We start from the raw sequence: 15767 nt of genomic DNA on the forward strand, positions 1-15767 counted from the left end.
GTATAAACAGGACATGCACACTTTAACAAACCAATCATTTTAGTGACAGTGTCTGCCACACGAATGTGGCTGAAATGATTGGTTTGTTTGGGCCCTCACAAAAAAAGAAGCAATTAATCTCTCCTTGAACAAACTGGCTCTGCAGAGGCAAGATGTTGTCATCATCCTCTTCTTAACCCCTTTCAGTGTGTACATAGTCTTCCTCACAGAGTATTAATTTGTCCCAGCTGGAATCCACCATTATAGGTTCCTGTGTAGTATCTAGGGGCAATTGCTGGTAAAGGTCTTCCTGGAGGCATTTATAATTCATTTAGATGAACATCATATTCTCCACATTTTGTGGCAGTAACAAGATTACCGGCTGCGCTAAACACTCTTTTGGAGTGCACACTGGAAAGGGGCAACATAGGTAAAATAAAGCCAGTTTGTACAAGGGCCTTCAAATTGCCTCTTTTTCCTGACAATATGCATACGGACTATACGACATGGCTACTTGGATGCAGTCACCAATAAACTCCCCCACAATTTTTTTCAATAGTGACAGCATCATATACAGTGACAGTAGACATTTCAATAATTGTTGGCAGACTAGCTAAGCCTGCTTGAAGCAAACGTTTCGAAAGCTAGTCTGCTACCTTGTAATTGCCAATGTGTTTCTGTATGTGCAAAAGAGAAAAGGGTATTGTTTCACTTGCTGCCATCAAATGGCAGGTTTCGGTTACACACAGACACAAGATATGTGTATATATATATATATATATATATATATATATATATATCCATCCCCTGGTCCGGCACTCACTTAATATAATCAGCTGGCTCCGGGTGCCCTCCTATGTCAAGCACAGATATCCACAGGGTCGGGCGGCACTCACGGAAATAATGAGAAGGACACGCAAGGTGTGCTTAATGTTTCAATCTTTACAGATTTTCATCAGAAGCTTCTGATGAAAATCTGTAAAGATTGAACCGTTAAGCGCACCTTGCGTGTCCTTCAAATTATTTCCGTGAGTGCCGTCCGACCCTGTGGATATATATACATATATATATATATATATATATATATATATATATATATATATATATATGATCCCTCAGTTTGGACCAGATGTCAAAAGTTGCTCCTGACTCCCCTGCATCAACGCTAGCAGGTTTTCTAGGAAATTGACGTTTTTCCTTGCAACCCAGTTGCAGGAGAAAATGGAAAAGCTGTTGCTGTGTCACGTTCCACTTCAGCTGACAATTTTCTCACCAGCAGATAATTGCATCCTACTACATTTGGCACCAACTGTCAAATTGTATGTATCCCTGCTGGGAAGCTACTGGGAAATCGGTTCCAATTTGTCCATCAGAAAAGTCAGACCCATATCAGAAATACGGCGCGATTCTGGCTATTGATGTTCAGCCACATTCGATGCCAATTCGATGCCAACATTTAGTCAGTATCAAAAATAAATATAGACTGTGCAGGCAAGTCTATCTTGACTATCTCGCCTAGGGTCAAATTGCAAGATAATCTAAATCTAAAGTACATCTAATTGCAGTTAGCCAAAATCTGATAGTCAAAATAGAACTGAACCTGAATCACACCATGTGTCTACACTTCCACTTTGTAAGAAAAGCTTATCAAATTCTGGATCTACCCACATAACCTTTATAAGCTATCCTAATCAATCACACGCCTCTATATATTCCACCCATTAAATACTATATTAGGTCTTTATTCAATTCACATTTTCCTGACCCGTGACTAACATTCCTTTGTGTCTGGATCATATAGCCTGCAAAACCTTTGCATTCTGGCTGGACCATTTTGCAATAGATCTTTCTTTGTGTATCAGTGCATAATCTCCATACATATTTTGCTCCCCCCTGCCAAAAAGTTTGCGGAGGCGCCCCCCCCCCCCCCCCGGCTCATCTCCAGCGTGTTTCCCCAGCGTGATGACATCACACGCATAATGGAGAAGCTGAAGCAGGAGAGAGGAGGAGAGACCAGCAGACACTGCTGCTTCCCATGGCTCAGACACATCCCAGGCCGCCCTAGCACGCCCATCCACCTGCCCATCCTGTACACAGTAGCCAATAGCTGGCTCTATGTACAGTCAATTGAATCCGTGGGGGGATTTGTCATCTCTGCCATGGCTGCACCCGCACTGTGGCTGACTCGCCTCCAATGCTCAGTCAGTGAGCAGCGGCAGGCAGCAGCATGTCAGTGCATCGAGCTGGTGCCAGCACCCACACAGAAATATCGGAAATATCGGAAATATCGAAGGACCATCAGCCAGTGAGTACCATTGATATAGCTGTGAATGGAGTCATTCATAGATATATTGCATCAGCTGTGCAACACAGCCAGTGCCAAATATATCTAAAGATATATTGGACATCATTCTGTGTGTACTGGCGATCTGCCGATTGCCCGTATAGCTGCTGTAGGAGAGGCTGGTGATTGACAGCTCAATGCTGTGATTTCAGTCCAACTTTTGATGTCAGTCCCATTTTAGATGTCTCTCTAGATACTGTACTTTGATTTGACTCCCTGGAGTATAAACAAGTATTGTATTGAGGAGATCATTCATTGCTCCCCTAGTCTTACTAAACTTTAAGTACGGGCAGCTGATGAAAGTTTCTGGCACTTTATATTTTTGTACCACACTTCAAGACTTTGCTGTAGATTTCCACATTCAATGGTCTAATTGCCATAACAACATCTTAATAGTTGCTTGTAAACTGTGAAAATTTTGCCACCATTCATGCCATCTGAGATTTCAGCAGCAACAATGATTGAACACCGGACATCCTCTAGGGTAGCAAACGTTATATGCTTTTAGGCTGTAGTACTTTGTAGAACGGTGTCAGTCAGTATAATTGTTAGTTTTAATAACCTTTCAATATCTTTTAAACAATACAGTGCATAGTCCTTAAGGTGTAGAGATGTACAGCCTTAGGATACAGAAAGTTGTAATTAAGCTGACATTTCACTCATGGCCTGTCCTGTCCCTATTGTGAGCAGCTATCAACATACTGTATAGAAAAAAATATTTAAAAAACTAGTGGTAAAGTCAGGCCCAAAGCAGAATCTTACTGCGAAAATGTGTATACTGTATGTGAAGAACTTGTTATATGTTACAAATAATGATGTTTCAGGTTCAGAATGTGTTGTGTAGGGAATAAACACAGGTAGGATCGACCATACACCAATATATATATATATATTTTTTAAATTAAGTTCATGATTCAGGTTGGTTTGCAAACCAAACTCCTTCTTTAATGGACAAATCCATATGCACTGCAGGTGAAGAAAGTTATATTTGGGCGAGTTATTTTGTTTCTGTAAATACTGGCTGCTTTATTTTTACACTGCAATTTAGATTTCAGTTTCAACACACCCCACCCAAATGTAACTCCGCACATGTTACATCTGCCCCACCTGCAGTGCACATGGTTTTGTTTTGCCCATTAGAGAGAGATTTTGCTTTTGCAAGCCAACCTGAATTAGGCCCTAAATACAGATATTTACTATGCTCCTCACCTTGACTGGATCAAGTTTTCCAATACTGTATGTATCAGTATTTCTAAAGTGTATTTCAGTTGTGATTGAGCCTACACTCCTATAAATGGCTGGTTTTTTTTTGGCCAGTGTGTGTCTTACATTTGCGCCCACATTCTGGTCTGTCTTTGCAAAATACGAGAGTATAGGGAAGATGTTTCTGAACAGTTTTCATTGATGGAAGGTGTCAAATGCAGGAGCAGTGCCGGATTAAGGTTTGGGGGGGACCCACAGGAATTAATACAGTTGGGCCCGAGCCAGAGGTGTGTTTGTGTGTTTGACCCATTCCAGTAGGGACAAAATGCTCTCTATCAGGACTTTCTTCTTAATAAATGTTTGGCATCACCAGTGTTGAACTATTCAACACAGGCGATTGCAATCATGAAAGAAGAAGGAAGTCCAGGTAGATACTGTAACAGTTTGACCCTCCTGGAATGGGTCATGTTGGGATGTATGGATTGTGTTTATTAAATTTAAACAACTGCAAACCTCCCAACATGACGCTCTCCAGGAGGGACAAAATGCTCGTCTAGGATCATGAAGTTCGGGGGCTCAGACCTCGGAGATTGGAACCCACTCATACCTAACTTACAGTATATACTGTATGTACTCTATGATTCCCCCATGCACTCTTAATAAAATTATTATTATGATAAGTGATTGTAGAAATGTATGCAAGATGTAATTGTGAGCAAATACATACACACACATACTGTACATTGGCAATAACATTAAGGGTAAGGGGTCAGATTGAAGTCCCCATTGATAATAATGGTAACTGAAGTCTGCAGCAATATTTATCTTTCTGCAGAAGATTTCTGTGAGGCTATTCTTACAATGAAGTGACACATAACATTCTGCAGAAACTGTAGTTTATGCATAATGTCATGAAATATTATCTTTATAAATAAGCCCCAAAATACACTTTAAGCATATTACAAATAAATTAAAATGCTGAATTAATTCTCCACTTCTAGCTCTGCAATCTTTCCTGTACATTATCTTATTATGGGCTGGCTACAGTTGCTCTTCCTTTTCTAGGTGTGCGAAAGATGGAGCCAGGGACATATGAGGGGAAAGGTGGGAAGCCAGGGATAACACCCAGAGATTAGAAGTGGAGGAGAGCCATGGACAGGAGAAGGCTGAAGCTGGGGATAGGAGTGGTAGCCTGGGACAGGACAGAGAAGGATGTTGGGTGCTGGGTATAAAAGGAGAGTCAGGGACAGAAGGAGTATCCTGAGGCAGGAGGAGGGGTGCTGGTTTAAAAGTTGAAGGGAAGTACAGTAGTTGTACCCCATACACTTAATTTCCGTAGTAGTAGTAGTAGTAGTAGTAGTGCTGCTTATGCACAAAATACCAACAGTAGTAGTGCTGCTTACACAAAAAATACCCACCCTTAAACATAATGCCAACAGTAGTGGTGCCCTTTACAAACAAAATGCTTACAATCAAAGTACCCCTTAGACTTCATGCCTACAGTGGTACCAATTGCACACAAAATGCTGATAGGAGCAGTGCCACTTACACACAAAATTCATACACTATATTTGTGCCCCTTAAACTTAATGACCTCAGTAATAATTCCACTTACACACAAAATTCATACACCGTTAATGCCCACACTTAATGCTCACAGTAGTATTACAACTTCTACACAAAATAGCCACATTAGAAGTGCTACTTACACTTAACATCCCCAACATCTTGATGGCCTTCCCTACACACACTGTGGGAGCTTGAGCACACAGTTGTTGGGCTTTCCTTTCTGGGGTGAGAGCCAGGGACAGGAGGAGAATCCTGGGCCAGGAGGAATAGGAGGGTACTGAATATAAAGGTGAAGGGGAGCAGGGGACAGGCGATGTACTGTAGGATTGGCCAGGCCATACAAGGAGCTGGAGGCTGTGACAGGGCATAGAAGCTAGTGTCAGGATGAGTAGGCTGGTACAGGAGAAGAAGGCAGGATGTTAGAGCTAAGGACAGGAGAGTAAGACCGGATAATTGTACAGGCATAGAGCCAGGGATTGAAAGAGGTGAAGATTGGGATTATAGGCAGAGAGGGCCAAGTCTTCTCTTAAATAGCTAAACTAATTTTATTGAAAAGGAGATGCTGAAATTAAGATTGAGCGGTATACTCTCACAGGATAATGTTCTAATCAATTCTTATTCCTGGGAACCCATCCATGAACCACCCATATTAGTATGAAGTTCAAGAAATTCAACATAAATCTGCAACATTGTGTAAGCAAGCATTTCTCCTCCTACTGTCAAATTAAGTAATCTCTCTAGTTTGGGATCTTTACACCGGAAACATATTGAATACCTTGCAATTTATAAGGCCACACATGATGTTGTTCTTGGTCTACCATAGCCACAATTTAACAATCCACAAATTGATTGCCCCCCTCACAGATCAAGGCGTGGGCCCCCTGCTGCTTCCAGACAAAACTTGCACCATATCATTCCCGAGGGTGAGACTAAAACCAATAAGTCTGCTGCTCTACCAGATGTCTATAAAGTTGTTGTTGACATCTTACTGTAAGTGAGTAAGCTGCAGATGTGTTGCCATGGCATCATGAGTGGAATTGCCCAATCTATTTATTTCTAGGTAAATCTCCATCTATAATCCACTATATATCCAAGAGACTCTAGCCATGATGAAAATATTAAAGAAAACATACAGAAAGGAATTATTCATCCGTCTTTATATCCAGAGGGAGCAGAGTTCTTCTCTTTCCCTGTATTGACTAATGTGGGCTTAATGAAATAACAATCATAAAATCAAGAATGGATATCTACTACAACTCATCATGAAGGTTTTTGGCAGGGTGAGAAAATCAACTACAGTATCATCACCAAAGTTATCATTTTATCTGAATCAGGGAAGGAGATAAGTGGAAGATGGCTTTCAATACTAGAGATGGTCATTACAATTATGTTATAATGTGGTTTGGTTTGTGCAATGCTCTAGCTGCTTCAAAGCACTACTGTACATTATTTGGCTATGATGTATTAATTCAGAGTGGTCTACATTATTTAAATAACAGCTTCATCTTCTCCTGTACATAACCATTACTTTAAAAAGGTTATCCATTGACTTAGATCAAATTACCTGTATGGGAATCTATCCAAATATAACTTTGAGATACCACTATTCCATTCCGGAAATACGGTATATAATCTCTAACTTTCAAATGGATTAACGAAGTTTAACACAATCCCTACCAAACTCCCTGAAAGCAATACAAACATTTCTGTTTTTTGCAAACTACTAGAGAAAGTTTTATAAAGGATTTTCAGCCCTATTAGTTTTATTGACCACTCTAATCAAAAAAGGGTCTGACACCAATCAATGGTCTCCTGTAGCTTTATCTCCATTTCAAATTCTGAAACAAGCGTTAACTTCAGCACCAATACTTCACCAAGCTAACTTAGACAAACCAAGTTGGAAGTAGATGCATCTTCAGTTGGATTCGTTGTGATCGTGTCCCACTGTCTTAAAGGTTGAAAGTTACAGTACATCCCTGCGTATTATTCTCCCAAAAGATATGTATTTTCCCCATCAGATATAGATTATTTCTTTGGGAAACAAGAGCTACTCTCCACAAAATTTGAGTTAGAAGAATTAGGGGCAGATTTATTAAGCTTGGAGAAGAGATAAACTGGAGATAAAGCGGAGAAAAGGTAAAAGGAGATAAAGCACCAGCCAATCAACTCCCAACTGTCTTTTTCAAACACAGCTGATTGGCTGTGCTTTATCTCCTTTTACCTTTTCTCCGCTTTATCTCCAGTTTATCTCTTCTCCAAGCTTAATAAATCTGCCCCTTAAACTCCACTTCAGGTAATGATATTCACCGACCACATGAATTGCCTACTGTATATAGTCAGTCCAGTGTGTTAATCTTAGACAAGCCTGGTGGGCTCCATTGTTTTCAAGATTCAACTTCAAGATTTTCTTTTGTCCATGTTCCTAATCCTTCAGTTTTTGTAAAAATGTATTTTAACCACTACTCCTTTGTCTGTTACTTATCTCCTAATTGCTGTGAATCTCCTTACCAGAGATTTGATATTGGTTTGTGCGGCTACAGTAATCTCTACTACTTTCATACAGTTAGTGTCTTCCTCTGTCTATCAGCATTTGGATTCATACTCATCCTGTTTCTTTTGTAGATCAAGTATTAGACTGCGAGTGTGGGCCACAATATACAGTATAGGAAGAATGAGTAGACTGCTGAACATGTTCGTAAAATAAAAAGAGGCTTGGAATCACACAATGTGTCAGTATACTTCAAAAATAAACATGACTGTAGCATTTACAACCTCAGAAGTTTTCGTAGCATTACTGTTTGTAATTATAATTGGAGACTAATGATTGGCACAACAGGAGATACTTTCCTACTTAAACCTCTAGTCCCACTGGGCTGAATGTAGTCCTTTGAGTATAAGTGGTTCATCTAAACTTCTATATGGTCTCCATACTGTATGTGTTCTTTTTCTCTGCAATGAGCCACTTAACATGTGATTTTGATATTATCTGTGTACAGTATATTTCCATATAGTAATATGGAATACGACATATTCACAGGTGTTTTAAACCATACACTAAAAGCTTTTTGACTACAATAATAGTCTATTATCCTCTTTAGCTATGGTTACAACCCAATTTCATCTTGTGTGTTATGTGTTGTTATAAACATTTTTGGATGGTCTCTAGGGGCAGTGACCACCTGCATTAAACAAATGCAGGGTTGAACGTTGTCTATTTTTAGAATTGAATATAATCTTGGCACACCATGCCACATCTCAGTGCTTCTTGATGCTTGACTGTCTACTCTATAATCTTACTCTCCTGATCAATACACTGTGGGGGTAATTCTGATTCACTCAGAAAGGCACAATCACTCTCTAATGGACAAAACCATTTGCACTGTAGGTGGGGCTGATGTAACATGTGCAGAGAGAGTTAGATTTTGGTGTTTTATTGTTTCTGTGCAGGGTAAATACTGGCTGCTTTATTTTTACACTGAAATATAGATATCAGTTTGAAGTACACCCACACCCAAATCGAACTCTCTCTGCACATGTTACATCAGCCCCACCTGCAGTGCATATGGTTTTGTCTATTAGAGAGTGATTGTGCCTTTCCAAGTGAATCAGAATAACCCAGTTTGTCATAAAACTAGGCCTAGTAGCACAAATCAAGCACATGATTTTGCAGTACACGTTGACTGTTTTGCACTTCAAATATTAGGTACAGTCATATTCCAAGTAGCATAAATTTATCAGCTGATGTTTTCAATTTTTGTACTGTGCTGTGGTTTTAAGCACTTTAAATAACTGAGAATTATTATCTTACTCCACCAGTTCCAGTAAATGTATAATTTCACTATTTTTAATTAAGCATACAATACCGTTTAGTCCAGCTAAATATTTCATAATTATGTATAGAACAAAATAAATACTTATTTGCATTTTCTGGTTGTTACATTGCATACCATATTTATAGTATTAAATTATTCTAACAAGCAAGTAAGAATAATAGCCTTTCTGATTAAATAGTCACTAAATATTTTCTTTTCCTGTAAAATATTCTCACAGACTCAAATGTCTTTGTTAACCCTTCCCCCACATTTAAATGTATTGGTAAACATTATAAACATACTAGATATATTTACATAATTGTATCTCCTATATGAATGATTGTTTTATGCTTTGTTGTGCTGTGGTTTCCTCACAATCTAATCATTAGGGTTTTTTTTTTAAGCTTTTATTAAATAACATACAGACTTATTTCAGTTCAATATTTAATTACACAAAATAAATAGTTTATTATAAATAACAGAAGATGCTTTAAAATCAGTAAATACATTGAAAACAGTACATAATAAATGTATTCTACTTCTTATTATGATTATTATGATGATTATTATTATGATGATAATGATATTATGTTATAGCGGGAAAAGGGGAGGAGGTAAACCTGAGCACAAGTTGTACAGAAATCGTTAACAATATATACAAATTAATAATGGTTAGAAAATGATATAGCTTCCACAATGCATGGGGTAATTCCTTAGGTTCTGGATGATAACAGTGTGGAGGTGCACCCCTGAGAGTAAGATGGTTGTACACAGAAAAGGGAGAGAAAAAGTACTCTCCTTTGTTTGTGGGCACGCTTTAACAAAGAACTAAACAAATATGTTAGAGTTTTGTTATAGTTTAAGACATAACTTTTGATAAATTTACATAAAAACTAGTTGGACAAACTGACAAACCACATGAAACATGAATAGGTTATTTCTGAATTGAAAAAGCCGCCCTGAGTGTGGCGAATTGCGTTTTTGAGGAGATCCTGAGCACCACTGGCCGAGGACCTGAGGGACAATCATCCATTTGCATTTATCAGCCTGCAGATCCCTTCGAACTACGGTCCCGGCACGGCCGGTGCAGACGGCCCCATTGACAGAGTCCCACTGACCACCGCTAACACGGAGGAGTGTGCGCACAGCCCAGGATTCCGGGCATAGATATAGCAGAAGTGCAATGTCACTTTCCAACAGAATCACGCACCCGCTGAGAACAGGTAGTTTCTGCCTCCCACTTGGCCCGCTGGCCGGTCCATCAGCTTGGAGCTCGAGAGACGCCGCAAGGTGTGAGCATCGGCACCTGTATCCAGTGACTAACGAGTTGGCCACCTCTGCCAGCGGCAGCCCAGCACAAAAGGTCTGACAATCGGCCACGGCTGCTAGTATATCTACTGATATTTGTCAACTACTTGTGGATATCAGAACTGCAACTGTTGTTTACCTCAAACTGCCATTTTTGGAGACTTATGTGTGAGTATCCACCAACTTACCTACACACTACATTCATTGGGAGGATATAAAATCTAAAGTTGCAGAGATATATATCTTTCTTTTGGGGCTGACAGCAAAGCTGTCCAATCTGTGCAATTCAACCTGTACTAGTCAGGATTTATTAAATACCGGTATTTAATACGGATGTTTAATTGTATGTGCTTATCTTGTACATACACTAATTTTAAATGTGTTTTTTGCATGCATGCAACTAATTAATTGTATTGTTATCTATTGAATATTATAATTAAATAGATTTTTGTGTACACACGGTGCCCGATGGTTTTTTTCCTATGAATAGGTTAGTGCATTGGTTGCAATCATATGAATATCGTCATTGAGAACCCTAGTGGGTTTATGACGATTTTCCTTTTGCACCTACAAATTTTTGTATATAGAGAAATTAAGAATCTTTATAGCATAGGACCAACCCCGGCCTTGATATTCTGGCCTGAATATATTGCGATTCAGTGTGATTTCTCTAACTGGTGCTTGGACGCCGTTATTTTAGTGTAAGCTTGAAAAATATTGATTTCACTATGGTAGCTATATCTGTGTGACCAGGGAAGGATGGCCCTGTGTCCTGGTGTGACTTTTAATGTGTATACATGAGCATGAATTTTGTTCAACGACAATCCCATAGCAACCTTTCATCTGCACCGGTAACAGAAAGGAGGATATTTGACAATTTCAGTAAACTAAAAAACTCCTGCTGCTGCTGCTATCAGAATCATCCAGATTACCTGAAAGTCAGTGAGTGGGCTGTATATAATCTGTATGGAAGCAGTCTTGTTTAGAATAGATGGAACATCTGCTGTCTCCCTCAGAGGTACAGATGGAGCGTGGCCCATCTTTGCAGGGGATGGTGGAAGATTCAACAGCCGGCATCCCCCGCCAGCCGCCGTAAGGGGACGCGCATGCACGAGATGCATGCGCGTCCCCTTACAACGGGGCTCCCCCCGGGTCCCCGCTGCCTCGCCGACGGTCACCCCGGGTCCCCGCCGCCTTGCCGCACCCCCCTAACCCTGTCCATCTCCCTGAAGCGGAGACGGATAGGGTTCCCGTTCCCCCGCCGATGGGAAACTGGGACGCACGTGTGTGTGAGACGCATGCGCGTCCCAGTCTCTATCGCCGGTCTCGCCATTGCAAGGGATCTGGCAAGCGCCAGCCAAAGATGGGACACGCTCCATCTGTATTAGTTACCCTGATGGTGCAAGATCAGAGCAGGGTATCTCCAATTTTCTTAGTGGGAGATAGTGTCCCTGAGGGTGTGGGAGATAGGTAACAGAATCGACTTATGTCCTGCGGGTCAGTAAGCTGCTGCTTCCAATTTGTAGGGGCATTAGTGGGAACTGGGAAGTACAGGGTGTATATGCGTAACTTTAAGCATAAGCAGGCGGTGCTAGTGAGTATAGGAGAGCAGCCCATAGTATGGGCAGGTAGTGCTGTGCGCTGCCCTGAAAGGAGCAGTTAACGCTGCTAACCGGTTGTCCAGGGTCGGTTATTGCTGAGTATCTCAGGTGTGCCGGGATCAATTATGCTTAGGCTAAAACTTAAGTATTGGCATTTCACTGTCGACATTCACCTTGTTGACATTTTCAACATGTCATCATAATGAATGTCAACATAACATGCTGCATCTACTGTAGGTGAGAGGATCACAAATAAGGGCCTGGTTTGCTTGAGTTGTAGGGATTGGCTTCATGAGAAAAGCTGTCCATATGTCCTAGGGTACTATTTATTTCAGTCTGTTGTGTACCAAAATGACACCTATTTCCATAAATACAGTAGTTGACCAACATCAATAGACAGATTATGACTGTTGATGGTCACTGTTTTGTAAACTGTGGACCTCAGTTATACCAGAAGAGATCCAGCTGCTCAACTCAGTCATCACACCACCAGATCACAAACTTGCCAACTTAGAAACTTATGCTGAGTACACACTATGCAATGATAATGTCAATCAGGTGCTCAAACCAATAATCTTAAAGAATACTGTATATTCAACACCAGAAGACAATTATCATTGCAAAAGTCATCAGATGTTAGGAACAGGGAGATCTCGCCTACCCTAACTCCGTTGTCACCCCTTGGAGTTGGCGGATGCGTGCTAAGCTAACCTTCACCAATAATAGCCGCGTTCGTGGGAGCCCGTTAGTCAGGCTCCCACCCCGATGCCACCTGGTCTTACTAGTGACAACGCAGCCGCCAAGGCCAGAGGTAAACAAGGGGAAATCTACCTAACAACCAAGGAGGCGAGAACCACCCTGCCCCACGGAGGGGGTGCCAGTGGATAGCAGTCTAAGCTGGAGCCCGCTGTGCTAATGCTGTGGGCAACGGGCAAGACAATGTACCGTGGCCAAGCTGACCGGTATCACTATACACGAGGTGTACCCAGATGCTAAGCAGGAGTAACAATACACGGTATGCTGACACAATCAGAACTGCTGACGGGTGTAACAATACACAATATGCTGACACAAAAGAACTGCTGACGGGTGTAACAATACACAATATGAACTGCTGACGGGTGTAACAATACACAATATGTTGACACAATAAGAACTGCTGACGGGTGTAACAATACACAATATGCTGACACAATAAGAACTGCTGACGGGTGTAACAAAACACAATATGCTGACACAAAAGAACTGCTGACGGGTGTAACAATACACAGTATGATGATACAAATAGATAAATGACAAGTAGGGAGACAAGGAGTGGGAATCTCCCAACTTATCTGAAAACCAAGAGATCAGCAGGCAGACACAGGCAAGGATCCTGGAGGCAGCCAGGAACAGGTGCTGGAAACAGGAGCCAAGCGTGGACAGGAGCCTGGAACCGGAAACACTCAGGACGCCAAATCAAGAGCTATAGCCGGCGTCTGAGTGCCCCAGCAATCCAGTTTAAATAGCGCGCCAAGCACTACCCTGACGCTGCGTGCGGCGTCATGCACACCCCTCCCTCCCTGCGGCCGCCAGGCGTCCCCCGTCGCCTTGGCAACCACTGCGGCAGGGGAGGAAGGGGTTGTACGCCGGCAGCCTGATGCCCGTCATCGCCCGCCGGAAGCTCCCGGCTGATGACGCGACGGCATCGAGGTAACCCGGCAACCGCCGGAAGAACTTCAGAGGAGACTGCCGGGCGAGCGGAGGCGCTGCCCGTGCAGCTCCTAACAGTACCCCCCCTTGAGGAGGGGTCACCGAACCCTTAGACCCAGGTTTGAACGGGAAGGTCTTAAAGAACTCTGCTTTGAGCCTGGGCGCATGTAACAATCGCTCAGGCACCCAAGACCTCTCCTCTTCTCCGAACCCTTTCCAATGGACCAAAAATTTCAGTTGACCCCGAACGACCTTGGAATCCAATATCTGCTCTACTATGAATTCTTTGTGCCCTTGAACGAGGACTGGTTTGCGGTTCGGAGCAGGCCCTGATTGGGGAGCCATCGAGGCTGGTTTAAGAAGAGAACAATGAAAGACATTATTGATTCGCAGTGCTCTGGGGAGCTGCAACCTAAATGCCACCGGATTGACTTGAGCCGTGATCAAAAATGGACCGATGAACCTGGGTCCTAATTTTGGGCATCTCTGGCGAAGCTTGATGTGGCGAGTAGACAACCACACCTTTTGCCCCACTCGGAAAAAACATGGTCTCCTATGTTTGTCAAAAAAAATTTTCGAACGTGCCGAAGACTGCCTAAGAGCCAAATGAACCTTTTGCTATGACTTCCTAAGGAAGGACACTGTGGAGAAGGGCGACCGAGAGGAATCCCTTGGAACAAAGAAGGAGTTGCACTTGGGATGGAACCCGAAATTACACAAAAAAGGCGAGCTCTTGGAGGCCACATGATAAGAGTTATTATAAGCAAACTCGGCCAAAGGTACCAGCTCAGCCCAATTGCTCTGACATTTGGAGACGAAGCAGCGCAAATATTGCTCCAGGGCCTGATTGACATTTTCGGTCTGCCCGTTGGACTGTGGGTGATGCCCGGAAGAAAGACTGACCTGTATTCCTAAACCGGAACAAAAACTTCTCCAGAACCTGGCCACAAACTGAGACCCCCTGTCTGAAACTATATCCAAGGGAAGGCCATGGAGTCTGAAAATATGCGAGATAAAGAGCTGTGCCAACTCTTTAGCAGTGGGGAGTTTACGCAAGGGTATAAAATGTGCCATTTTGCTAAAGCGGTCGACCGTGACCCAAATGGTGGTAAAACGAGTAGAAGAAGGAAGGTCGACAATGAAGTCCATAGAAATATGGGTCCATGGCCTTTCTGGAATGGACAACGGCAGGAGTGTACCCACTGGTGATGATCTGGAAGACTTATGTCGAGCACAGACCGGACAGGAAGAGATAAACAGAGCAACATCCTGTTTTATGGTGGGCCACCAAACCGCTCTGGACAAGTGCTCAAGGGTCTTGGTAACGCCAGGGTGTCCAGTGACCCTACTGGAATGAAAGTCTTTGAGGACCAATTTTCTGAGGTGTTTTGGAATAAACAGTCTATTATGTGGAGTCCCCTGAGGAGCAGAAGGCTGGGAAGCCAGGACACGGGAGGCCAAGTCCTGAGTCAGACCCGCAAAAATGACAGAAGACGGGACAATGGGTGTATCTTTAAGTCCAGCACTCTGACAAGTCTGGAAACTACGAGATAACGCATCAGCTTTGACATTTTTGGGGCCGGGTCTGAATGTAATGATGAATTGAAACCTGGTAAAGAACAACGCCCACCGGGCTTGTCGTGGGTTTAATCGTTTAGCCGACTCGATGTAGGCTAAGTTTTTATGGTCAGTGATCACAGTGATGATGTGTTTGGCCCCTTCTAGCCAATGACGCCACTCCTCGAAAGCCCACTTAATGGCCAACAATTCACGATTCCCGACATCATAGTTCCTTTCGGCTGTGGAGAACTTGCGGGAGAAGAAGGCGCAAGGATGAATTTTCTGATCATGAATGTCCTTCTGAGAAAGAACAGCTCCAGCCCCTACATCCGAGGCGTCAACCTCCACAAGGAAAGGAATTCTGGGATCCGGGTGATGTAAGACAGGAGCTGAGCAGAAGGCCTTCTTTAACTTATGAAAGGATTCGATGGCCTGTGGGGACCAAACTTCTGGATTGGCTCCCTTGCGAGTCAGTTCCACAATGGGGGCAACAATGTCAGAAAAGGACCGGATGAATCTCCGGTAATAATTGGAGAATCCTAAGAATCTTTGGATGGCCTTAAGATTGTTTGGACAAACCCAAGACATGATGGCCTGAACCTTGCTGGGGTCCATGGAAAAACCCTTAGGAGAGATGACATAACCCAGAAATGAGACTTGAGCAATTTCGAATTCACACTTTTCGAGTTTGGCGTATAA

The sequence above is a fragment of the Crinia signifera genome, chromosome 5 (assembly GCF_055691185.1).
Source record: "Crinia signifera chromosome 5, ASM5569118v1, whole genome shotgun sequence".
Classification (NCBI taxonomy): domain Eukaryota; kingdom Metazoa; phylum Chordata; class Amphibia; order Anura; family Myobatrachidae; genus Crinia; species Crinia signifera.